Here is a 12079-nt window from a genome sequence, read left to right as displayed (position 1 = left end):
ATTTATGTGATTTTATGGTAGCTTTAATTTAAATTTGATTCGGGATGATTAAATTAGAGTTATTTAAGTTAAAGTACATTAGTTGGACTTAATTACATTTTTGCCATTAAGTGGGTGATTCTCGGCTAACTCCTCTTCACTTCATACACATTTGACATAACATTTCTTCAGCCACTTCCTAGGCCAAACGTGAGAGAGAGCTAGAGAGTTGGAAGAAAAGTTGAGTTCAGCTAAAATTGACTTGGAAAATTAGAAGACTTGAAGAGAGATTGCATAATTGAGCTTCTTTACCTTGAATTCAAGACCTAAGGTAGAGATTTCATCCTCTTATTTATGAATTTGAGTTGTATCTTGCAAGGTTCATGGTAATTTAGGAGCTTAAGGTCAAGAATTAAATTAAAGTGTTGAATTGTGAGCTAATTCATGCATGCATGTGCACATTCTTAAGCTTTGAGGTCCTTTCCATGAAATTTGCTACATGCATGTTCATATTTTGAGTATAGTTCAAGAATTCATCATGTTTTTTGGAAGGATTGATTTATTTGACCATGTATTTGAAGCTTTGAATTCAATTGAATACATGCATGTTGTGTTTGAACTTTGTTTTTGAAGTTTATTTGAAAATGGTGTTCAATTGACTCATCCTTGGGCTTTGATTCTCAAATTGATCATTGAAACATGTTATATTATGATTTTTAAAGTGTTTTCCAGAAAATTGACCCAAAAGAATCGAATTTGATGCTTTAAATGTTGAATTTGAGCTTGGAGGTTCAATCGGGAAATTCCAGATTTTGGACCCACACTCGAGCGTAAGACTTCACGCTCAAGCGTAGAGTCTGAGTACATGCATCCCGCTCAAGCGGGGAAAGTAACGCTCGAGCGTGAAATGCATGTATCCCGTACTTTTCATGTGTTTATAGTCCGCTCAAGTGAGGGAATGCACGCTCGAGCGAGGACTTGTGTCTCACGCTCGAGCAGAGGTCGAGCGCGCATCGAGCGTGAATTGCATGCATCCAATACTTTTCATGGAGTTTACAGTCCGCTCGAGTGAAGGAAGTCACGCTCGAGTGGAGCTCCTTTGTCTGCATGTCTGCTCGAGCGTAGAAAGCCATGCTCGAGCGAGACCCCTATTTTCTGAAAATTTTGAAAAGTGCCTTAAAGTGCATCCTTGCATTCTTTTTCCATCCTAGGCATTCCTAGGCCATGTTTAAGGCACATCTTAATGAGGATATTGATGTAGAACTACAACGAGTCAAGATAGGGACTAAGTCATTGATTCCAAGTGTGTAACTTAGTGTGTGTTCATTCTGTAACTGTGTAGGGTTGGCATCAGAGGACGCTCATTAGCCACTTATAGCCCAGTGCTCTGTGAGTAACAATGTTGTAAAGATATGCTCAATTATGAATATTTTCTGAATGATCAACTGTTTTGTTTATTGAAACGCTATTGTTTAATGAATGAATGTTTGTCCTATTTGTAAACTGTATTCGTGGCATCCTTAGCAACTTACTGTTACTATACTGTTACTACTACTGTCACAGAGATCTCTGTCGGTTCCCATGTTTGGAACCACTACTGTTTACTGTTATGATGGCCATCAACTGACTGTTCGGTCTGTTAAGACCTACTGTACTATTTTGCTATTGGATGTACCACATATAACTGCTATGGTTTCTAAATGACTGATATGACTATTTAATTACTGTAAGGACATTCATTCTTAACCTCTTTACACAACTGTTATTCATTGGGCTTTAGCTCACTGTTTATATTTATATGTAGGTGTTCAGGCACCGGATCGATGCTAGGAGCGTCGGGTTAACTCTTTTTTTGCCAAGCCAACCATTGTGCCTCACCTTGAAGTTCCAAGTCTGACCGAGCTAAGGTTGTTTTAGGGTGTCTCAGTTTCGCCCTTCCGTCTTTGTTTTGTAATACTGTTTAAGACTTGTACTGTACTGTGAGTGTTTGTACATATGGTGTATATATGTTTTGCTTATGAATGTGAATATGTTCGAAAAAGTCTTTTTGCATACAGACTGTCACAGCTCAATGAACATCTCTTATTACTGTTTTGGTTTCCGCCAGCCCCTGTACTATGTATTACTGTCTTTACTGTTAAGCAGACCTTTGGTAATCATGGATTATTGGCCGGATACGGTGCTAAACCCATATGGGCGGGGTTTGGGTCGTGACATTAGGGTATGAAATTTATATTAACAATTCCACCTTCAAATATACAAAACCCCAACCTATAGCTAAATCCAACCCATCTCAAGAAATAAAAATCTTTTAGAAACCCATTTCAAAAAATAGAAGTAGAAACCATTTGAAAACCCACTTCAATCATTGAAGAGAAGAGAAGAGATGCTATAGAAATCAAACCGTTTCATAACTGAAATCAAATAATTTCAAAACCATTTGACTCATAAAGAAACAGATTTCGGGAAATAGAGAGTAGAAATGAAAGTTTTTATTACCTATGATGATGAGATCCAATGATGTGAAAAAATATTTCCCAACAAAAGAGAGAAGAAGAATTCAGCAATTTCCAAATAAATGAGTTACCTTTTGTAGAGTTATCATCCTCAAGGTCCATTGTGGCTTCACTTGTAACTCTTTCAACTTCTACGACACCATTTACAATTTCACACCTCTGCAACATGTCCACTCACAGTACAAGTCAACCAAACAAATAGGTAATTCACATAAATTTGAACTTCTTTTGATTACAAGAAATTATTACGTATTTGGGAAAATCATTAAGAAAACAAACAATGCCGAACTACACAATCCACGGGTCGTACCACTTAATGAGTCACATTCTCCATACCTTATCATATAGTGATCCATAAACCTTTTAGTATTTAGCTTCAAGGGCTGCTCTCTCCTTAAAAAAAACTTTGCCTCCAAGAAAGCATTACACTTCACCACACCCAAGAAATCTACATACATACTTTTTAAAACCATTTATATATCAAATGTTGAAGTCTAAAGAGAAACAATGCTACAATATGACACTCAACGAAGACATTCCTATAAATAACCATATAATTAGCAATTCAAATTCATTGACACATTCCTGAATAGAAACTAAGCTACCTAATTTGTGCATAGTATCAATTCAAAATGGAAATAAAACACAAGCTCATTCCTAAATGTCAACGCTTATTCTCAACCAACCGTAAACCCTTGCTACTTTTCCTAGTTCCTCCTTTTCTAAAAGTTGGTTCTGTCATGCTTAATGACTTTTCAATCCCCATGGAAGTGGTTCTTGAAGTACTTTACTGGAATCTCAACAAGAAAAATGAATAATAAAATGTTTTCAAGATAAAATCTTGACAAGAAAAACAGAAACTCCATTCATTCCATTGTAACATTCTCGTGTACACATCAATACTACTAAATATTTGGAACATAGACATAATGAAATAGGAACATATTAAAAATTGTAAATTCTATGTTGTTTTCAATATTGCATTATGAGTTCTAGAGACCTAGATATTGCATTGTTTCTTACACGGACCTCCATACTTAAATGGCAATAATTTTTTGTATTATTTTTTATATTTTAACACTAATTTATGTTTTGAAAAATCACAACAAAAAAAAATACCCTTATAACGAAATATAAACATGAGCTTTCAATTTTGTCAATTTAAATATTAATTTTTGATATGTTTTCAATTTAAACCATTACGACCAGTAAAAGATATATTTTAAACTAAATGTACTAGAAATACTGTCTCCAATGAAACACACATTTCATAGATCAATACTATGATCCATATCTATGCACTAACATTTGAATTGCAACTGAAATTCTTGTTGAGTTAAGAATAGTTTCTATATTTTCCTCTATACAAGTTTGAATGAGGGTGAGCATGTATCTGTGAGGTTAGTGACACGGTGTTAATATGTTTTCTGGTTATGTACCCATTTATGGGGTGCACTTTTGTTCTTTTAGTTTTATTATTGTGCTCTAGTTTGTGTGAGTTTAATGGATAATTCGTGAAGTATAGTGTTTTGTGTATTGTGCTGAATGCCATCGGCGTGCTTCGGGTTGTCTGGTGGTGGGGTCCAAAGAGTATAGGCTGCTCAGACAAGGAGGGAGTGTTAGATTTATTATATTACCTGGGGTATGCCCCTTGTAAATGTGTATATTTTTGTCTTTAATCTATGACTTATCCACTCAAAAAAAAGATAGTTTTTACATTTTGAGATACAATTTTCTATATATATATATATATATTGAAGTAAGGCAAAAAAACTACAGATTTTCTATTTCTATTTTCATAGGCATATTAGCAAACATGTGGTGTGCAAAATTTACGCATAATTTAAAGTAAAGAAAAACAAGAACATAGAAACCACATAGCGGTACATCTTGGAAGACAAATAAGCATGGAAGTAGCTATCTACATACTAGATTGTCCAATCATCTCGAAAGAGCATTAAAATACAAAGCTGAATGGAGTTCCAATTCGCAAAAACACCAACAAAAAATGCAAAACACATAGGAAAGTATAACGTAGTAGGGAATTGTTGTCCTAAAATATGTCTTCTATATTGAATCGTAATCCCAAAATCAGTCCCAAAAATTATTACATAAATTCAGAATATCAGAGAGAGAGAAGTGAAGAGGGTAGCGACCAGAGAGGCGGTCACGGTCAACGCTGTGAGAAAATGAGACGAAGGGGAAGCACCATTTGAGGGAATGTCGTCAACAACACGTAGTCAGAAGCGTGAGAGAGCGAGAACAAGAGAGAAGAAGAAAAAGCAAGAAGCTCTAGTTTTGAAAATGCAGAACAAGGGAATGAAATTGAGGACAAAGAAGAAAAAGAGGAGAAGAAGATAGTGTGAGAGAGTGAGAAGGAGAAGGAAAGAGAAGAAGAAAAAAGAAGAAGAAGAAGAAGAAGAAGAAGAAGAAGAAGAAGAAGAAGAAGAAGAAGAAGAGAAGACATACCTCTGTGATGTGCTGTGTTCTATCATGCTGCTTGAGGTTGTGGAATGAGAGAATGAGATGAACAATATTAGGTCAATTATTTGTTTATTCACCTAAAAGGGTCTGTCAACTCTTAAAAAAAAAAGAAAGGACAAATTCAAAAAGAAGTGGTTTTGACAGTTAATGTATTGGCGACTAAAATCATTAGGTCGCCATAAATGTCGTTCACCTTTCCGCAACTATTTTATTTCTGTCGCCAAAAATTTATAATCGGCGACCAAAATTTTTGTCTCTATATATTAATTTGGTCGCAAAAACGTTTTTAGCACTCCCGTGCAGAAATTTAAGTTGGCCCCAAACTTTTTGGCGACCAATAATCTCAGCTCATTGCCAATAGTTTATTTTTTGGCTACCAACAAGTATATTGTCGCCGATTATATACAATTTGTCATGACCCAAACCCGTCCCTATGGGTTTAGTACCATAACCGGCCAGTAATCCGTGATTACTGAAGGCCTGCTTAACAGTCAAGACAGTAATACAGAGGACAGGGACTGGCGGAAGCCAAAACAGTAAATAAAAGGTGTCCAATGAGCTGTGACATTCTGAATGCAAAAAGACTTTCCTGAACATATTCACATTCAAAACCAAAACAGTATATACATACATCATAAACAGACAATCAGGTTAGGGACCAAATCCCTAACATAACAGTATAGTGCAAGTCTCAACATTTATTACAGAACAGAGGCAAAAAGAAAAATCTAAAACGCCCCAAAGCAGCCATGGCTTGAAACGACTTGGAACCTCACAGTGAGGCACAACGGTTGGCTTGACAAAACGAAAGCTAACCCAACACTCCTAACTCCAGTCCGGTGCCTGAACACCTACATATATATAAACAGTGAGCTAAAGCCCAGTGAATAGCAGTTGTGTAAAGAGGTTAAGAATGAATGTCCATTCAGTAATTAAACGGTCATATCAGTCATTTAGAAACCATAGCAATCATATGTGGTACATCCCATAGCAAAACAGTACAGTAGGTCTTAACAGACCGAACAGTCAGTTGATGGCCATTATAACAGTAACAGTAGTGGTTCCAAACTTGGGAACCGATAGGGATCTCTGTGACAATAGTAGTAACAGTACAGTAACAGTAAGTTGCTAAGGATGCCACGAATACAGTTTACAAATAGGACAAACATTCATTCATTAAACAATAATGTTTCAGTAAACAGAACAGTTGATCATTCAGAAAATATTCATAATTGAACATATCTTTACAACATTGTTACTCATAGAGCACTGGGCTATAAGCAGCTAATGAGCGTCCTCGGATGCCAACCCTACACAGTTACAGAACAAACACACACTAAGTTACACACTTGGGAATCAACAACTTAGCCCCTATCCTGACTCGATGTGGTTCTAGATCAATATCCTCATTAAGATGCCTTAAACATGGCCTAGGAATGTCTAGGATGGAAAGAGGATGCAAAGATGCACTTTAAAATATTTTTCAAAATTTTCATAAAACAGGGGTCCCGCTTGAGCGTGGCTTTTTACGCTCGAGCGGACATACAGACAAAGGAGCTCCGCTCGAGCGTGAATTCCTTCGCTCGGGCAGACTGTAAACTCCATGAAAAGTACTGGATGCATGCAATTCATGCTCGACGGACACTCGATCTCCGCTCGAGCGTGAGACGCAGGTCCTCGCTCGAGCATGAACTCTTTCGCTCGAGCGTACTGCAAAACACACAAACTTCTGGGTATACGCATTTCACACTCGAGCGTAACTCTCGCCGCTCGAGCGTAACTCTCGCCGCTCGAGCGGAATGCATGTACTCAAGGTTCACGCTCAAGCGTGAAAGTCCCCGCTCGAGCGTGGGTCAAATTTTTGAAAAATCCAGATTGACCTCCAAACATGAAATTCAACATTCAACCATCCAAAACTCATTTTTCTGGGTCAAAACTTTGGAAAACACTTGGTAACCCATAAAACAACATGTTTCAAAGATCAATTTTGCAAAATCAAGCCCAAAGGTAAGTTAATTGAACACAATTTCAAAGAAACTCTCATGAACTATATAAAAACATAACATGCAAGAACTCTTATGAATTAAGTGCTCTAAAACTTGACGAAATGCAAGATTAAGCTCAAGAACATGGTAAATTCATGGACCATAACAAAAACATGGACATGCATGTGGAAATTTATGAAGAACAACCTCAAAATGCTATGGTATAGACATGCATGCATGAATTCACTTTCAAATTCAACACTTTAAACCAATTCTTGACTCTAACCTCCAATAATCCCATGAACCATGCAAGAACAACTCAAATGTACAAATGAGAGGATGAAATCTCTACCTTAGGTCTTGAATTCAAGGTAAAGAAGCTCAATTATGCAATCTCTCTTCAACTCTTCTAATTTTCCAAGCCAATTCTAGGTGAACTCAACTTTGCTTCCAACTCTCTAGCTCTCTCTCACGTTTGGTCTAGGAAGTGGCTGAAGAAATGTTATGTCAAATGTGTATAAAATGAAGAGGAGTTACCCTAGAATCACCCACTCAATGGCAAAAATGTAATTAAGTCCAACTAATGTACTTTAACTTAAATAACTCTAATTTAATCATCCCAAATCAAATTTAAATTAAAACTACCATAAAATTACATAAATTCTAATTAATACATAACACTAATCAATTTCTGATTCGGCCGCCGATAAAGCCTTTAATTCACAATTCGAAATTAAAACACGAACAGATCAATCTACGACAAACAGATAGAAATGCAACCAAACAACATACTCATGCAATCAGTTTAGGATTTCCTCCTAATTAGTTACTTATCATATTCAGTCACAGTTTAGCAGTAATCAGAGGTGAGGTTGTTACACAATTGGCGACTAATTTCAGTTTGGTTGCTAAAAAACGTCGCAAAAAATACTTTTTGTTGTAGTGCTTTTATAATGGCATAAATAATTTAAATATGATTTTCTAGAAATTGTTTTTAATTTAAAAATTACAACAAAATATTAAATAGAATAAAAACAAATTTCTTAAAAAAACAAAAGTATTTGAATAAAAAAAAGTTAAGAAGAAAATTTAATATGGTATTTTCATTTAATTTGAAAATAAATCTAACTGAACAATAAATTATCACATATAACCCTCTTTTTTTTAAATAAAAAAAGTTTAATGAACTATCACTTTTAATAAATAAATAAATAAAATTAACGTTTCTTTCTAATTTATTTAGAAAAGCGACTTTTTAACAATTTAAGCCAAAGATATCTTTGTTCTTTATTTTAATTTCTTTAATTGACAATTGAGATAAAAATAAATAAAATAAATAAAAATCTAACAAAATCTACCATGTTTGATAAGTGCTAAAAAAGCTGTGTTTTGTTCTTTTGTTAAAATATATATATATATATATATAAATATTCTTGTTCAAGTCTTTATAGTTTAGAAGGATATAATTGTAGACGTCCCCGAACGCCCCGGGAGGGACGAGCTCCCGTTCTGTTCATATTGGGGTCACTACAGCTCAGGACTCTCAAATTTGTCACGGTTCTAAGTCTGAACCAAAGAGTCCAAATCCAGCAAATCCTTTTGAGAAAACAGATTTTGAAAGAAGTGCCAAACATGGACTGCTTTGCCAGATACAGAGTCGCCACCTAAATATTTTTTAATGGGAAATTTAGGAAACCCTGACTCGATGCCAAAGGCCACGTGTCCGTCATCACCAAAGTTGCCTCGGCTCGGGAACTTGGGTACGATTGGGGAAGGTCACTTCGTGAGCACCCCCGCTCGCCCGATCAAAGATCGGCCTCTACTAACCATGATATCTATTTTTGAAAACATTGTATGTTCTTATTCCGGTTTATTAGCCTAGGTTACTATGTGATGCGCACAGCATACAAGTATAGACTGGATCGCCCGAATTGGAACAAAACATTTCATGCTTGTTTATTTGAAAGATGGTTTACTACTCGCAAGTAGGCTTAAAATGCAGATTTTGCCACCCGCAGGTGGGCTTAGAAAAGATGGTTTTGCCACTATCTAGTGGGCTTAAAACAAACAGTTGATGATTTATTCCAATCCAAATAACCCAACCTTCACCCACAGGCATTCAGGCAGTTATATCACATAAGCAATTAGCATCATGGTAAGCATGCTATCATGGCATTCACTCACACGCATGCAAGGATGCTAAAGCATAAAGCTTACCGAGTACTCCAAGCCAAAACAAAAACTCATTAGAAATCATGCATGAATCCTAAGTATACAGAAATGCCTAATGCAACACATGCAAAAATGCAACTATAGCAGGCTCGGCTATTCTAAACATGGCATATGAGATGCAACAGCTAACAAGTATTCAACTTTGAAATTGAAATACAAATGCAGTTAGTATGATGCGCCGAGCCCGGTGCATGCAAAATAGATGAATGAATGCAAACATGCTATCATACTGTATGCTAATTGAAAAAATGCCCTAATCTAACCATCATAAGCGGATAAATAAAAGGGAGAAAGACGTGGGGTTGGAAGACATACAACACACACACGCACACTTATTACAGTTGTGCCCTCGCGCAGAGGGTCCAAATAAATATACAGTCCCGAATAAAAGAATATTACAGTCCGAATATTACAGTCCAAATAATGTACAAATTCCTAATTAATTAACAAATCAACTAAGAAAATAAATAAAACTGGCATGCAAGCCAGGGACTGCCTTGCTTCTGATGGATGATGCATGTCCGGGTTGTATTGCGCGGAAATCCAGCGGGATGCCCCAATTAGCCTCTGTTTAGCAGTTATTCTTGAAACGCGTGCCAAGTCCCGAAAAGTTGCTGATTCTTCATTTTGCTGCAACAGAGAGCAGGAAAGGGGCATGGCAATGTATTTTCACAGATATATGCATGTCTCGATCCTCGTGCCACCAATCACGTATATCGAGGCATGATGGCAGAGGACTCGAAATGCACAACTCAATATAGAATAAATGCACATGAAAACACAACAAGACCTAACTCCATCATGGATGATCCAGAGTGTCGGTGACTAGGGAATTGAGATACATTCCGTCACTCGGAGTACGAAATGCACCTCGTTTCCCGTGCCCGGGCTAACTCCTATTCCGAACACGATGCAATATGCATGACATGCATGAAATGCAACTAAGATACAACCCTAACATACACAATGCTATGAAAATGAGATGTCTCGAAATGCGTGCACACGGGCACGCAAACCGAGAAAATGACAAAATGCGATCTAAGATACAACCTAGTATGCTCTATGCTGTAAAAATGAGATGCCTTGAAATGCGTGCACACGGGCACGCAAACCGAGGCGATGGCATACGCAATGCAATATGGCTAAAATGGCATGGAAAATGTAACATGGACTTATACTAACATGAGAGAGCCTCAGCCACACTCACATAAGAAGCCGGTGGATGAAAATGAAGTGCCTCGAAATGCGTGCACACGGGCACGCAAACCGAGGCAATGGCATACGCAATGCAATATGGCTAAAATGGCATGGAAAATGTAACATGGACTTATACTAACATGAGAGAGCATCAGCCACACTCACATAAGAGGCCGGTGGATGAAAATGAAGTGCCTCGAAATGCGTGCACATGGGCACGCAAACCGAGGCAATGACATACGCAATGCAAATGACATGAAAACATGATATGGGCTTATACCAACATGAGAGAGCCTCAGCCACACTCACACAGGATGCCGATAGATGAAAATGAAGTGCCTCGAAATGCGTGCACACGGGCACGCAAACCGAGGCAATGACATACGCAATGCAATGGCATGGAAATGGCATATGCAAGCATGCTAATGGATTTTCGGCAATGAAATGTGGGGGAAAACAGCCCCGAAATGAGGCGAAAACACACTCGATGCATGGGATCTCTCCCGAAATGCAAAATTAGGCACATAGAATGAACTACAACTATACAAAGCATGCATAATTGGTACATGAGATGAAAAGACAGAAGCAAGGCAGCCTCAAACTAAGCATTTTACCAGTACAAATCATGGCCAAACAGCAAGCGAAGATAGGGCAACAATGGCGTGCAAAAATGGCCCTAAACATGAGGTTATGAAGCAACTCATAGCTGCTGACCCCAAATAGGTTAGGGCCCTTCAACAACATTGAATAGGGCCCAAAAATAAGCCACTTTACAGAACTGTAAAAACCCTAAAAACAAACATAGACATGGCTGCACTCCCATGCAAGAAAAAGGGCCAAAAGGTGGCCAAAGAAGCAAGTGGTATATGCCAAGCCCAAACTGAAAAATTCCCTTCTACAATATTGAAGAGGGACCAAAAATAAGCATATTTACAGAACTGTAAAAACTCCAAAACAATATACAAATATGTTAGAAATGCAATGCAAAATGAGGCTCAAAAGAGGCTATAACACGAAGTATGCAAAGTATTCACCAAACAACCAAAGACCCTTAATGAAACATGTTAAGAAGGTCAAAATAAGACTATTTCTAGGCCTATAAAAAGACCAAAAACAGAATCATGATAGGCTGCCAAAGCATGCAAGAAAATGGCATTCAAGGAAGATATTGAAGCAAGTGCAATATGGAGGGCTCAAATAGGGTTGAGCCCTTAATGAAACAAGAAAATGAGCTCAAAAAAATGACCTTTTCAGTTTTTGTCGGAGCTCAAATCAATAAGCATGTATGGCTTATAAATGGTGCAAGAAATGGACCAAAAAGGAGGAAATGCTACTCACCCTTGAAGACCAACACTTTTGTTGCTTCTTGGACCAACTTTGATGACTCTAAGCTGCTGGAGTTCCTCCCCTTGCTGCTGAAATGGAGTGGTGATGGTAGAGCTTGAAGATGATGAAGAAATGGAGCCCAAAACTTGAAGGAAATGGGGTGATATGTATGTATATGCTCCAACCAATCCTTGTAACCCCTTTTCTTGAGTTGGGAGGCCAGCAAAAATGCAAGAGAGGGAGAGAAGACCCTTAGGCCAAAGTGGAGGGAATTGAGGCTCTTGTTTCCCCACAAAATATCCCCCGGATATAGATATTTTCTGGGGGAAACAGCTGTACAGCTGTAAAGTGGAAGGAGAG

The sequence above is a fragment of the Camellia sinensis genome, chromosome 1 (assembly GCF_055761805.1).
Source record: "Camellia sinensis isolate YWXY chromosome 1, ASM5576180v1, whole genome shotgun sequence".
In the NCBI taxonomy this organism is placed as follows: Eukaryota; Viridiplantae; Streptophyta; class Magnoliopsida; order Ericales; family Theaceae; genus Camellia; species Camellia sinensis.
Note: the sequence above shows the minus strand (reverse complement) of the source record.